General features: G+C 39.9%; 1 protein-coding gene and 1 long non-coding RNA gene across 7 annotated transcripts in view; both read right to left on the bottom strand.

The window, feature by feature from the left end:
- LOC309648358 overlaps window positions 1-12,037 on the bottom strand; it is a 263,978-nt gene that overhangs the window by 115,063 nt on the left and 136,878 nt on the right. The window lies entirely within an intron of this gene.
- Window positions 1-12,037, bottom strand: part of LOC309648207 (zinc finger protein 418-like) — a 28,685-nt gene that overhangs the window by 15,375 nt on the left and 1,273 nt on the right. The window lies entirely within an intron of this gene.

Below are 12,037 nucleotides of genomic sequence, written 5' to 3'. Positions count from 1 at the left end.
TTTTATACAGAGTAGTTTGTACGTCTAAATCCCCTACTTCTATCTTGCCCCTCCCCTTTGCTCTCCTTGCTAGTAACCACTAGTTTGTACTCTATATCTGTGAGTCTTCTTAACATATTTTTATTTATTTAATTTTTGGCTGCATCGAATCCTGGTTGTGGCTTGAGGCCGCAGCAATTGCGGCACGCGGGCTCTCCAGTTGTGGCTCAAGTGCTCAGTAGTTGCAATGAGTGGGCTTAGTTGCCCCGCAGCATGTGGGATCTTAGTTCCCCAACCAGGGATCAAACCTGAGTCCCCTGCATTGGAAGGCGGGTTCTTAACCACTGGACCACCAGAGAAGTCCCTGTTTCTTTTTTGTTATCTTCACCAGTTTGTCTTCTTTTTTAGATTCCACATATAAGTGATATCATGCAGTATTTGCCTTTCTCTTTGAATTATTTCACTAAGCATAATACGCTCCAAGTCCATTCACGTTGTTGCATATGGCAAAACTTCATTCTTTTTATGGCTATTCTATTAAACATATACACATAATATATATAATACATATATCAAAGATATATACAACTATATATATCCCACATCTTCTTTATCCACTCATCTATTGATGGACACTTAGGTTGCTTCTATATCTTGGCTACTGTAAATAATGCTGCTATGAACACTGGGGTACATGTATCTTTTCAAATTAGTGGGTTTTTGTTTGTTTGTTTGGATAAATAGCCAGGGGTGGCAATGCTGGATCATATGGTAGTTCTAGTTTTAGTTCTTTTGAGGAACCTCCATATTCTTTTCCACAGTGGTGCACCAATTTACGTTCCCGCTAACAGCGTAGGAGGGTTCTCTTTTCTCCACATCCTTGTTATTTGTGGTCTTATCTTATTTTTTATTTTTTTTTAATTTTTGGCTGTATTGGGTCTTCTTGCTGCGCATGAGCTTTCTCTAATTGCAGCGAGCTGGGGCTACTCTTCATTGCGGTGTGTGGGCTTCTCATTGGTGGCTTCTCTTTGTTGTGTAGCACAGGCTCTAGGCGCTCGGGCTTCAGTAGTTGTGGCACATGGGCTCCATAGTTGTGGCTCGTGGGCTCTAGAGCGCAGGCTCAGTAGTTGTGGTGCATGGCTCAGCGGCTCCACAGCATGTGGGATCTTCCCGGACCAGGGCTCGAACCCATGTCCCCTGCACTGGCAGGCAGATTCTTAACCACTGCACCACCAGGGAAATCCTGTGGTCTTTTTGATGATAGCCATTCTGACAGGTGTGAAGTGATATCTCACTGTGGTTTTGATCTGCATTTCTCTGATGATTAACAATGTTGAGCATCTTTTCATGTGCCTGTTGGCCATCCATAAATACAGTACAATACTGTAAATGTATTTTCTTTTCCTTATGATTTTCTCAACAGCATTTTCTTTTCTCTACCCTTAAGTATAAAATACATATAACATAGAAAGTATGTATTGGTCAACAGTAGGCTATTAGTAATTACGTTTTGGGGAAATCAAAAGTTACACTCAAATTTTTGACTATGTAGGGGCTCGGCACCCCTAACCCCCACAGTTTAAGGGTCAACTGTATCTACAATGGATTAAAGAATAAATTTGTAAAAATCCTTTACGTTTACTACTACTACTACTACTACTACTACTACTAAAAAAAAAAAACCCTCTATTTGAAGAATAGCAAAGGATCAAATCATCACACTGAGAAAGGAGAGATAAAAAGAATCCAGATACTTTTGCATATTTTTTTCTATCTGAACTTCTCCTCCAATACCTTTCTTGTCTGTAAAAAACATGTTCCACCTAATACAGGAAAAGGGAGGGTAGAACCATCACCTACATTGATGGTACAGGCAATAATCATCAATGGCTGCTAAAACCCTTAGATGAGAGTGACTCAGGTGCAGTTGACACACTGACTACATTGATCATAATCTTACAAAAGAGAAAAATGAATAATTCTGAATCTGATCTCATCTCTAAAATAACTACCTTTTTGCAGGAAATATTAAGCATGGGAGGTCACATTAAAAGACATCATGAGAAGGCAGTACACCAAATCAGAGTATCAGAAAATTCTACATGGAATATGATCTCTTTCAAACAAAAAAAATTAATGTATAAAAGGGAGTTACTGGGCTTCCCTGGTGGCACAGTGGTTAAGAATCCGCCTGCCAATGCAGGGGCCATGGGTTTGAGCCCTGGTATGGGAAGATCCCACATGCCATGGAGCAACTAAGCCCGTGCGCCACAAATACTGAGCCTGCGATCTAGAGCCCACGAGCCACAACTACTGAAGCCCATGCACCTAGAGCCTGTGCTCCGCAAAAAGAGAAGCCACCTTAATGAGAGGCCTGCACACCGCAACAAAGAATAGCCCCCGCTCACCTCAACTAAAAAGAAAGCCTGCGCACAGCAACGAAGACGCAACGTGGCCAAAAATAAATAAATAATTTTAAAAAGGGAGTTATCCATAGACAATTATAAAATCAAGAGATATAAAATATAATAACAAATAAGAAATGATTTCATGATTCTTTAAATGAACCTGTCAAAATATAAACATTCAGGAATATTTGAATACTGTTTGGTACTGGATAATATGGAGGAATTATTGTTTATAGTTACATATGATAAAATACTACAATTAAGTTAAACAAAAAAAGTCCTTGTCTATTAGGTACACGTACTTATGGGTTTATTTTTCTTTTTTGGGGGGCCACACCACATGTTTTGCGGGATCTTAGCTCCCTGACCAGGGGTTGAACCCACACCCTCGGCAGTGAAAGCGTGGAGTCCTAACCATTGGACCACCAGGGAATTCCCTTACTTAAGTATTTAGGGATGTAGTGACACGACTTTTGGAGTTTGTCTTAGCATAAGCAGTTGCTGGAGGGAGATGGAGCAGGATTATAGATGAAATGATTTCAGCTGTGAGTCAGTCCATTTGTTGCTGTTTGATTAGTTCTTGTGGGTTTTTTCCTATCACCCTCCTCACTTTTCTAGGATTTTTTAATATTCTGTACTATTATTTAAAAATTTTTTATATTAATAATTAGTCATGTTGAGTTTGTTTTCCATTTGCTATAATGTTATCCGTTTATTCTGGAGTGTAACATATCTCAAAACCTCTCACGTTCAGATAATATCACATTGGATTCTAATAACATTATTCTTTCTCATCATTTTTCCTTAGCAAAATTAAAAATACTGAATCCCTTCAACCTCAGGAGAGGCTGACCTTAGTCAGCCATACTGGCAGAGGTATAAAGTAGGAAAGAGAAAACCCAACTCTGTGGGTTATTTCATAGTTCTCACCAAGTTTTCACTTCTATTACCACCAGGTCATCAAACTCAGACTGTTATTGAACCCTCCTACACTGTTGGTGGGAATGTATTGAGTTGGCCAAAAAGTTCGTTCGGGCTTTTCTGTAAAACCAGAACGAACTTTTTGGCCAACCCAATAAAATGGTACAGCCACTATGGAGAACAGTATGGAGGTTCCTTAAAAAACTAAAAATAGAGCTATCATATGATCCAGCAATTCCACTCCTGGGCATATATCTGAAGAAAACCATGGTTTGAAAGGATACATGCACCCCAATGTTCACTGCAGTACTGTTTACAACAGCCAAGACATGGAAGCAACCTAAATGCCCATTGATAGAGGAATGGATAAAGAAGATGTGGTACATACATACAATAGAATACTACTCAGCCATTAAAGAGAATGAAACAATGCCATTTACATAACGTAGATGGACCTGGAGATTACCATACTAAGTGAAGTTAGTCAGACAGAGAAAGACAAATATCATATGATATCACTCATATGCGGAATCTAAAAAAAAAAAAGATACAAATGAACTTATTTACAAAATAGAAAACAGACTCACCTACTAAGAAAACTAACTTATGGTTACTAAAGGGGAAAGGTGGCCGGGTGGGGTTGGGGGTGGTGGTGGTGATAAACTGGGTGTTTGGGATTGACATATACACACTACTATATTTAAAATAGATAACCAACAAGGATCTACTATGTAGCACAGGGAACTCTGCTCAATATTCTGTAATAACCTAAATGGGAAAAGAATTTGAAAAAGAATAGATACATGTATATGTATAACTGAATCCCTTTGCTGTACACCTGAAACTAACACAACATTGTTAATTAACTATATTCTAATATAAAATAAAAAATTTTTTTAAATTCAGACTTAGGTAAAATAATTTTTAATAGAGGTTCAATTAAAACACCTTGCAGGCAAATATACGTCTATTATTAGGAGAAGCTTACGGACTTCCAATATACCAAAACTGTCTCAATATCTGATATCATTCATGGATAAAGATGCAGTATGGCACCTCATGTACAACTTTTGTTCCTTCCAAAATTACAGGTTTTCAAAAAGTATTATCATTGTTAAATATTAGAAGCATGTGCAAATTGTTCAGAAATAAGACATAATGCTGGGTACCACCAAATATGACATGCCTGAAAAGATCAGGTGAAAATGACAGGTGAGGTCTGAGTAGTGAGAGAAGGAATCTGTGCAAAAGGTCTGGCTCTGTTTAAGGCCAATCTGAGGAGTTTTTTCCCTAAATATTATTCAGTTTTCATTTTGGAAAACCTTGCAAAATTATAGCCTGGAAGGGAGAGGAAAAGAAAAAACCATTTAAGTAAAAACTGCCAGACTCTTAGAAATGAACATGAAGAAGGGGGTCAAACCCATATTCGCTGCCTCAATAAATATGTGTTAAGCACCTAAAGTATGTCACATTATTCTCAGTAGGTGAGCTATGTCAGGAAATGAGACTCATAATTAGAGAACCAAGATAGCTAAGAAAGGTGGACATTTTATAATAATTAAAATAAACAGGGACTTTCATGGTGGTGCAGTGGGTAAGACTCTGTGCTCCCAATGCAGGGGGCTCGGGTTCGATCCTTGGTCAGGGAACTAGATCCTGCCTGCACGTGCAACTAAGAGTCTGCATGCCACAACTAAGAAGTCCGCATGCCTCAACAAAGATCCTGTGTGCCACAACTAAGACCCAGCACAAAATAAATTAAATAATAAATATTTTTTTAAAAAGGTACTTTAAAAAAATAAAATATACAATATGCAATAAGATAAAGGTACCTTAGGAGAAAAAAGGAGCTCAATTAGTGGAAGGGATGCAATATTAAATGTTAGTAAAGGGAGACCTCATTGACAGTTGGATATTTTAGACGACACTTGAAAAGAGGTGAAGGAATAATCCATGTGAATATTTTGGGCATATGATCCAAGCAAAAGAAACAGCCAGGGTCATGTCATGTCCCAGGCAAACTCAGGTGCCCATGTACATGAAACCAGTTGGGTGAGGCAGAAAGTTTAAGAGAGGAGGTCAGTGGGAAATCCCTGGTGGTCCAGTGGGTAGGACTCCACGCTTCCACTTCAGGGGGCCTGGGTTCAATCCCTGGTCAGGGAACTGAGATCCCACAAGCAGTGCGGCGCAGCCAAAACAAGAACAACAAAAACAAATAAATAAACAAACAAAACAGAGAGAGAGGTCAGAAAGGAACACGAAGCTCCGTAGGGTCCTGGTAAGGATTTTGAATTTTCTCTTAGGAAAATGGTAGTCATTACAGAATTTTGACCAAAAGACTGACATTTTCTATCTCACCTGCTGAAAGGCCGTGTTGTCTGGTAAGCTGAGAAAAGACTGCAGAAGAATAAGGGTGGGAGCATAGAGAATACTGTTGAAGAAATCCAGGTAAGAAAGGATGTTGGCTCTGACCAGGCTGGCAGCAGAAGTGGTTATGGAAAGTGGTCGAACTCTGGATAAATTTTGAGAGCAGAACCAATAGGATTTCTTATGACTGCATATGAGGTGTAAGAAAAAGAATGCATCAAGGATATCTAGATTTTTGGCCTGTCTCAGCAAATGGAAGAATAGAATTGGCACCAACTGAGACAGGGAAAGCTATGACCAGGAAGGATTGGAAAGAAGCTCAGGAGAAATTTTTTTTAACATGTTGAGTTGGTGACGTCTACTAGAATTCCAAGAAAAGGTCTATTATACAGATAACTGTGGAGTTTCAAAGTGAGGTATGTTATGGAGATGTACACTTGCAAGTTTGGGGCTTATAGTGCTATTTACAGTCATGACACTGCATGAAATCACAATAGAATGTGTGTGAAGATTGAGAATTTAGACATGACTGAGCTCTTGGGCAGTCCCATATTGAAGGGATGGGAGAAAAAGAGGACCCAACAAATTCAAATTAAGAATAAAAATGTCAATTGTGGCAAAAGCTTCTGAGAGGACATTTAAACAAAATCTTAGAAGTTACCATTGGACTTAGGAGTTTGTTAATGACGATGGAGGTGTGAGGCTAATAAACCAAACCTGAGTGAGTAGAGCTACATAGCTGAGGTAATCGGAAGAGAGAAAAAAAATGCTCTTTACAAGTTCAGTTGTAAAAGGTGAAAGAGACAGTAGAACAGGAAATGTACTGGATCACTAAGAGAGAAAAAACTATTTTTATTTTTTAAAATTATTTATTCATTCATTCATTTAGTTGTGCCGGGTCTTAGTTGCAGCAGGCAGGCTCCCCAGTTGTGACATGTGAACTCTTAGTTGCGGCATGCATGTGGGTGAATTATTTCACTTCCATTATTAAGAATTAATTGCTCAATGTTAATTTTGAAATTTTATTTTGAGATTTAATTTTCTGCTTTTACTCAACTTTTTTTAAAAGTTAGGATTTGAGCATTGCATTAGCTGAGCAAATCTATGGGATCCAGCTCCCTGGCCAGGGATTGAACCTGGGCTCCCTGCACTGGGAGCAGTGTCTTAACCACTGTGCCACCAGGGAAGTCCCAGAAAAAACTATTTTTAGAAGGTATAAGTGTTTATAATGTTAGTTTAAAAAGAGCCAGAGAGAGAGCAGTAATAAACAGGTCACCAGTCATGAGATTTGATAAAGAACCAGTCCACAGAGAAGTTAAGACATGGGGGAATGGTCCTTAGCTGACATTAGAGTTAAATGATTTGTTTATGTTAGAAAGCAGAAAGTGTTTTCAAATGGTGATTTCTTTGTTCTTTCTGAGGGGGGGCAGGGGCAGAATATCAAGATAGAGGGGAGTAATACTGGGGAACTTAATGAACTAACAATTAAGATTTTACTGGCCTTGCCAAAAGTTTAATAAACATGTTGAGCCAAGAACTGCAATCTGGAGAGGAAAATAACAGGAGATGGAAAAAGGCTGCTGGTCCAGGGGACAACATATGTGCACAGGAGTTCAGGTGAAATCTGTGAGCAGGGTTTGGGAAGTTTTAAATGACAGATCTATAATGACTGAGCTCTTTTCCCTGAAAGTACTGAAATATTTATAATTATTAAGACAGTTCAGGGGAAGATGTCCTAGATTTTCCGAATGTTCCCCAACTAAGTGAAGGTGGTAAGGCTAAAAAGGAAATCTCCATGTGGAGTCTTTTTAGTCAATGCGAACACTGAAATCTTAGAACAGTGATGGTCGAACCCAGGACTTTACATCTCTAAAGAGCAGAGAATGTATCTGAGACCCGAGCTGGTGATTCTGAAAGTCTTCTCTCTTTAAGCCAGCATACGCTCCAGGCAGTAAGTGAAACTGTGCCAACAGTCACTGGGGTAGGATGCAATTCCACTCCCCTAATTGGTGGTTGTGGTATAAGGAGAGTTTCAGTCAGAAATATAAAGAGGAATTATGACATCTGCTGCAAACAGCTTATGATATACCATGGAGACGATACTGCATCCATCTAAAATTGAAGTGTGGTTTGTGTAGAAAGAAAAAAAAAGATCTCCCAAAGCCCTATCATTACGGATGTCAAATCAAAATATTGTAAATTTGAGAAGACAACTTCTGTTTCACAAAATGTATTCTCCCTAAAATTGTTTAAAAACCCACTCCTGGACATATATCTGGAGAAAACCATAATTCGAGAAGATACATGCAGGGGAGTTCCCTGGTGCCTAGTGGTTAGGATTCCTGCCATGGCAAGTGTTCAATTCCTGGTGGGGGAAGTGAGATCATGAAAGCCGAGGAAGGAAGGAAGAAAAGAAGAAAGGAAGGAAGGGAGGGAGGGAGGGAGGGGGGAAGGAAGGAAGGAAGGAAGAAAGAAGAGATACATGCACCCATGTACCCCAATGTTCACTGCAGCACTGTTTACAATAGCCAAGACATGGAAGCAACCTAAATGTCCATGACAGAGGAATGGATACAGAAAATGTGGTAAACATATAATGGAATATTACTCAGCCATAAAAAAAGAACAAAATAATGCCATTTACAGCAACATGGATGGACCCAGAGATTATCATACTAAGTGAAGTCAGACAGAGAAAAACAAATATCATATGATATCACTGAAATGTGGAATCTAAAAAGATGATACAAATGAACTTATTTACAAAACAGAAACAGACTTTGAAAACAAACTTATGGTTACCAAAGGGGAAAGGTGGGGGTGGGGGGAGGGATAAATTAGGAGTTTGGGATTAACATATACACACTACTATATTTAAAATAGATAACCATCAAGGACCTACTATATAGCACAGGGAACTCTACTCAATATTCTATAATAACCTATATGGGAAAAGAATCTGAAAAAGAATGGATACATGTGTATGTATAACTGAGCCACTTTGCTGTACACCTGAAACTAATACAACATTGTTAATCAACTATACCCCAATAGAAAATAAAAATTAAAGGGACTTCCCTGGTGGCACAGTGGTTAAGACTACATGCTCCCAATGCAGGGGGGCCTGGGTTCAATTCCTGGTCAGGGAACTAGATCCCACATGCATGCTGCAGCTAAGAGTTCGCATGCCACAACTAAGGAGCTCATGTGCTGCAACTAAGAAGCCCATGGCCGCAACTAAGAAATCCGCCTGCTGCAACTAAAAAGCCCACGTGCTGCAACTAAGGAGCCCTTTAACTGCAACTAGGGAGCCCACCTGCCACAACTAAGGAGCCCACATACCGCAACTAAGGAGCTGGTGAGCCACAACTAAGGAGCCTGCCTGCCACAATTAAGACCCAGCACAACCAAATAAATAAATAAATAAATAATATATTAAAAAATAAAATAAAAATTAAATTTTTAAAAATTGTTTAAAAAAAGAGAAAACTGGCCCAAAATGGAGTCACTTGAACTGAGCTTCACTCACCAAACCAAGACTTAACACCTAACTTAATTACAGTTTCAGCCTCCCCTAGAAACCGAATCTTAAATAAGTCAATCTGGAATTAACCTGGTCAGCACTAGTGAGGTAATTTGCCTGACAAACCCCTGCCTGCCGTCGCCTAAAGAAAGGTAACCTTACCACAAACAATAAGCTCTTTTATAGTATAACTTTCTCATAGCTCTTCGGAGCTCTTTTTTATTCGTTAGATGGGATGCTGCCCAATTCATGAATTACTGAATAAAGCCAATAAGATCTTTAAAATTTACTTGGCTGAATTCTGTTTTTTAACAAAACCAAATGGGACTACTTTGATGTTACCTAAGCAAACACCAGAGAGCTTTATAATTTCAGATCTCTCTGCCTGAATTTCTTTGTTCTCAAACAGCCACATGGAGTGCTTGCTGCGCAATCCTTTCAAGTTACCGGCCTAATGTCTTCATTAGAGTCCTTTCATGACAACCCTATTTAAAATAATAATAATAATAATAGCTCTCTGACCTTTGTCTTAATTTTGTGTAGTATATACTGCAAAATGTACTCTTTCTAATGTACAATTCAGCATCTTTTGAGAGCATATATAACCATAAATACATCACTGAAATATACAGAATTTGGGAATTCCCTGATGGTCCAATGGTTAGGACTCAGCCCTTTCATGGTTGTGGCCCAGGTTCAATCCCTGGTCGGGGAACTAAGATCCTGCAAGCTGCAGCCAAAAAAAAAATAGCAACAAGGGAAAAGCAACAAATAACATACAAGGGAATCCCCATAAGGTTATCCGCTGATTTTCCAGCAGAAACTCTGCAGGTCAGAAAAGGGAAAAACCTACAACCAAGAATACTCTACCCAGCAAGGCTCTCATTCAGATTCAACGGAGAAGTCAAAAGCTTTACAGACAAGCAAAAGCTAAGAGAATTCAGCATCACCAAACCAGCTTTACAACAAATGCTAAAGGAACTTCTCTAGAAGAAAAGGCCAGGACTAGAAACAAGAAAATTACAAATGGGAAAGCTCACCGGTAAAGGTAAACATACAGTCAAAGTAGGAAATCATCCACACACAAATATGATATCAAAACCAGCAATCATGAGAAGCAGAGAGTACTAAATGCAGGATATTGGAAATGCATTTGACATTAAGAGACCAGCAACTTAAAACGATATACATATATAGACTGCTGTATCAAAACCTCAGGGTAACCGCAAAACAAACTTCCGGGTACAAAACAAGTAAGTCACAGGGATGTAATGTACAACGTAGGGAACATAGTCAATAATATTGTAATAACTTTGAATGGTGACAGACAGTAACAAGACTTATCATGGTCATCATTTTGTAACGTACAAAAATAGCTAATTACTATGCTGTACAACTGAAACTAATAGAAGTCAATTATATAATACTTCAGGGGAAAAAACCCACCTGGATTCATCTCTGAATCCTCTGTTTCACTCTCTCACTGTTATAAAACTGAATGTTTATGTCCCCCCAAAATTCATAGTTGACACAAAACCTCCCAATTTCATGGTATTAGGAGCCGGAGCCTTTGGGAGGAAATTAGGATTAGATGAGGTCATGAAGGCAGGCCCCACGTGAATGGGTTTAGCACCCTTATAAATGTCACGAGAGAGCTTGCTCCTCTCTCTGTTGTCCACCATGTAAGGACACAGTAAGAAGATGGTGTCTATGAACCAGGAAGCAGGCCCTCATCTGAACCTGACCATGCAGGCATCCTGATCTTGGACTTCTAGCCTCCAAAACTGTGAGAAATAAACTCCTGGTGTTTATGTCATCTAGCTTATGATATTTTGTTATAGCAACCCAAGCAGAACAAGACACTTTCCTTCCACGTTAAGAAATCTAGATAACCCTTAATAAAAACACATCCAGAATCCAGCCACTTCTAAGCTACCACTCTGTTCCATGAACCCTCAAGTGGCCTACTATAATAGCCTCCACCCTGGTTTTCCTTCCTCTTCCCTCAGTCTCACAATCTGTTCTCCACTATGCACCCATATGCAGCCTGTTAAGACCTAGGTAAGGGACTTCCCTGGTGGCTCAGTGGTTAAGAATCCGCCTGCCAATGCAGGGGACATGGGTTCGAGCCCTGGTCCGGGAAGATCCCACATGCTGCGGAGCAACTAAACCCCGTGAGCCACAACTACTGAGCCCATGTGCCACAACTACTGAAGCCCACATGCCTACAGCCCATGCTCCGCAACAAAGAGAAGCCACCGCAATGAGAAGCCTGAGCACCACAGTGAAGAGTAGCCCCCACTCGCCACAACCAGAGGAAGCCCACACGCAGCAATGAAGACCCAATGCAGCCAAAAATAAATAAATGAATAAATTTATTTTTTAAAAAAAAGGGGGGCTTCCCTCGTGGCGCAGTAGTTAAGAATCTGCCTGCCTATGCAGGGGACATGGGTTCAAGCCCTGGTCCAGGAAGATCCCACATGCCACGGAGCAACTAAGCCTGTGCGCCACAACTACTGAGCCTGCACTCTAGAGCCCAAGAGCCACAACTACTGAGCCCGCATGCCACAGCTACTGAAGCCCATGCGCCTACAGCCCGTGTTCTGCAAAAAGAGAAGCCACTGCAATGAGAAGCCCACGCCCTGCAACAAAGAGTAGCCCCTGCTCACCGCAACTAGAGAAAGCCCGCGCACAACAATGACGACCCAACACAGACAAAAAATAAAAAAAAAAATTAAAAAAATTTTTAAAAGACCTAGGTAAGATCATTCCCCTCCTCTGATCCAAACTTCCTATCACCTCCAGAATAGATACCCAACTTCTTAGGCAGCCATTCCAC

This window comes from Balaenoptera physalus (genome assembly GCF_965194825.1).
Source record: "Balaenoptera physalus genome assembly, chromosome: 19".
Lineage (NCBI taxonomy): Eukaryota > Metazoa > Chordata > Mammalia > Artiodactyla > Balaenopteridae > Balaenoptera > Balaenoptera physalus.
Note: the sequence above shows the minus strand (reverse complement) of the source record. Positions and strands in the feature narration are given on the sequence as shown.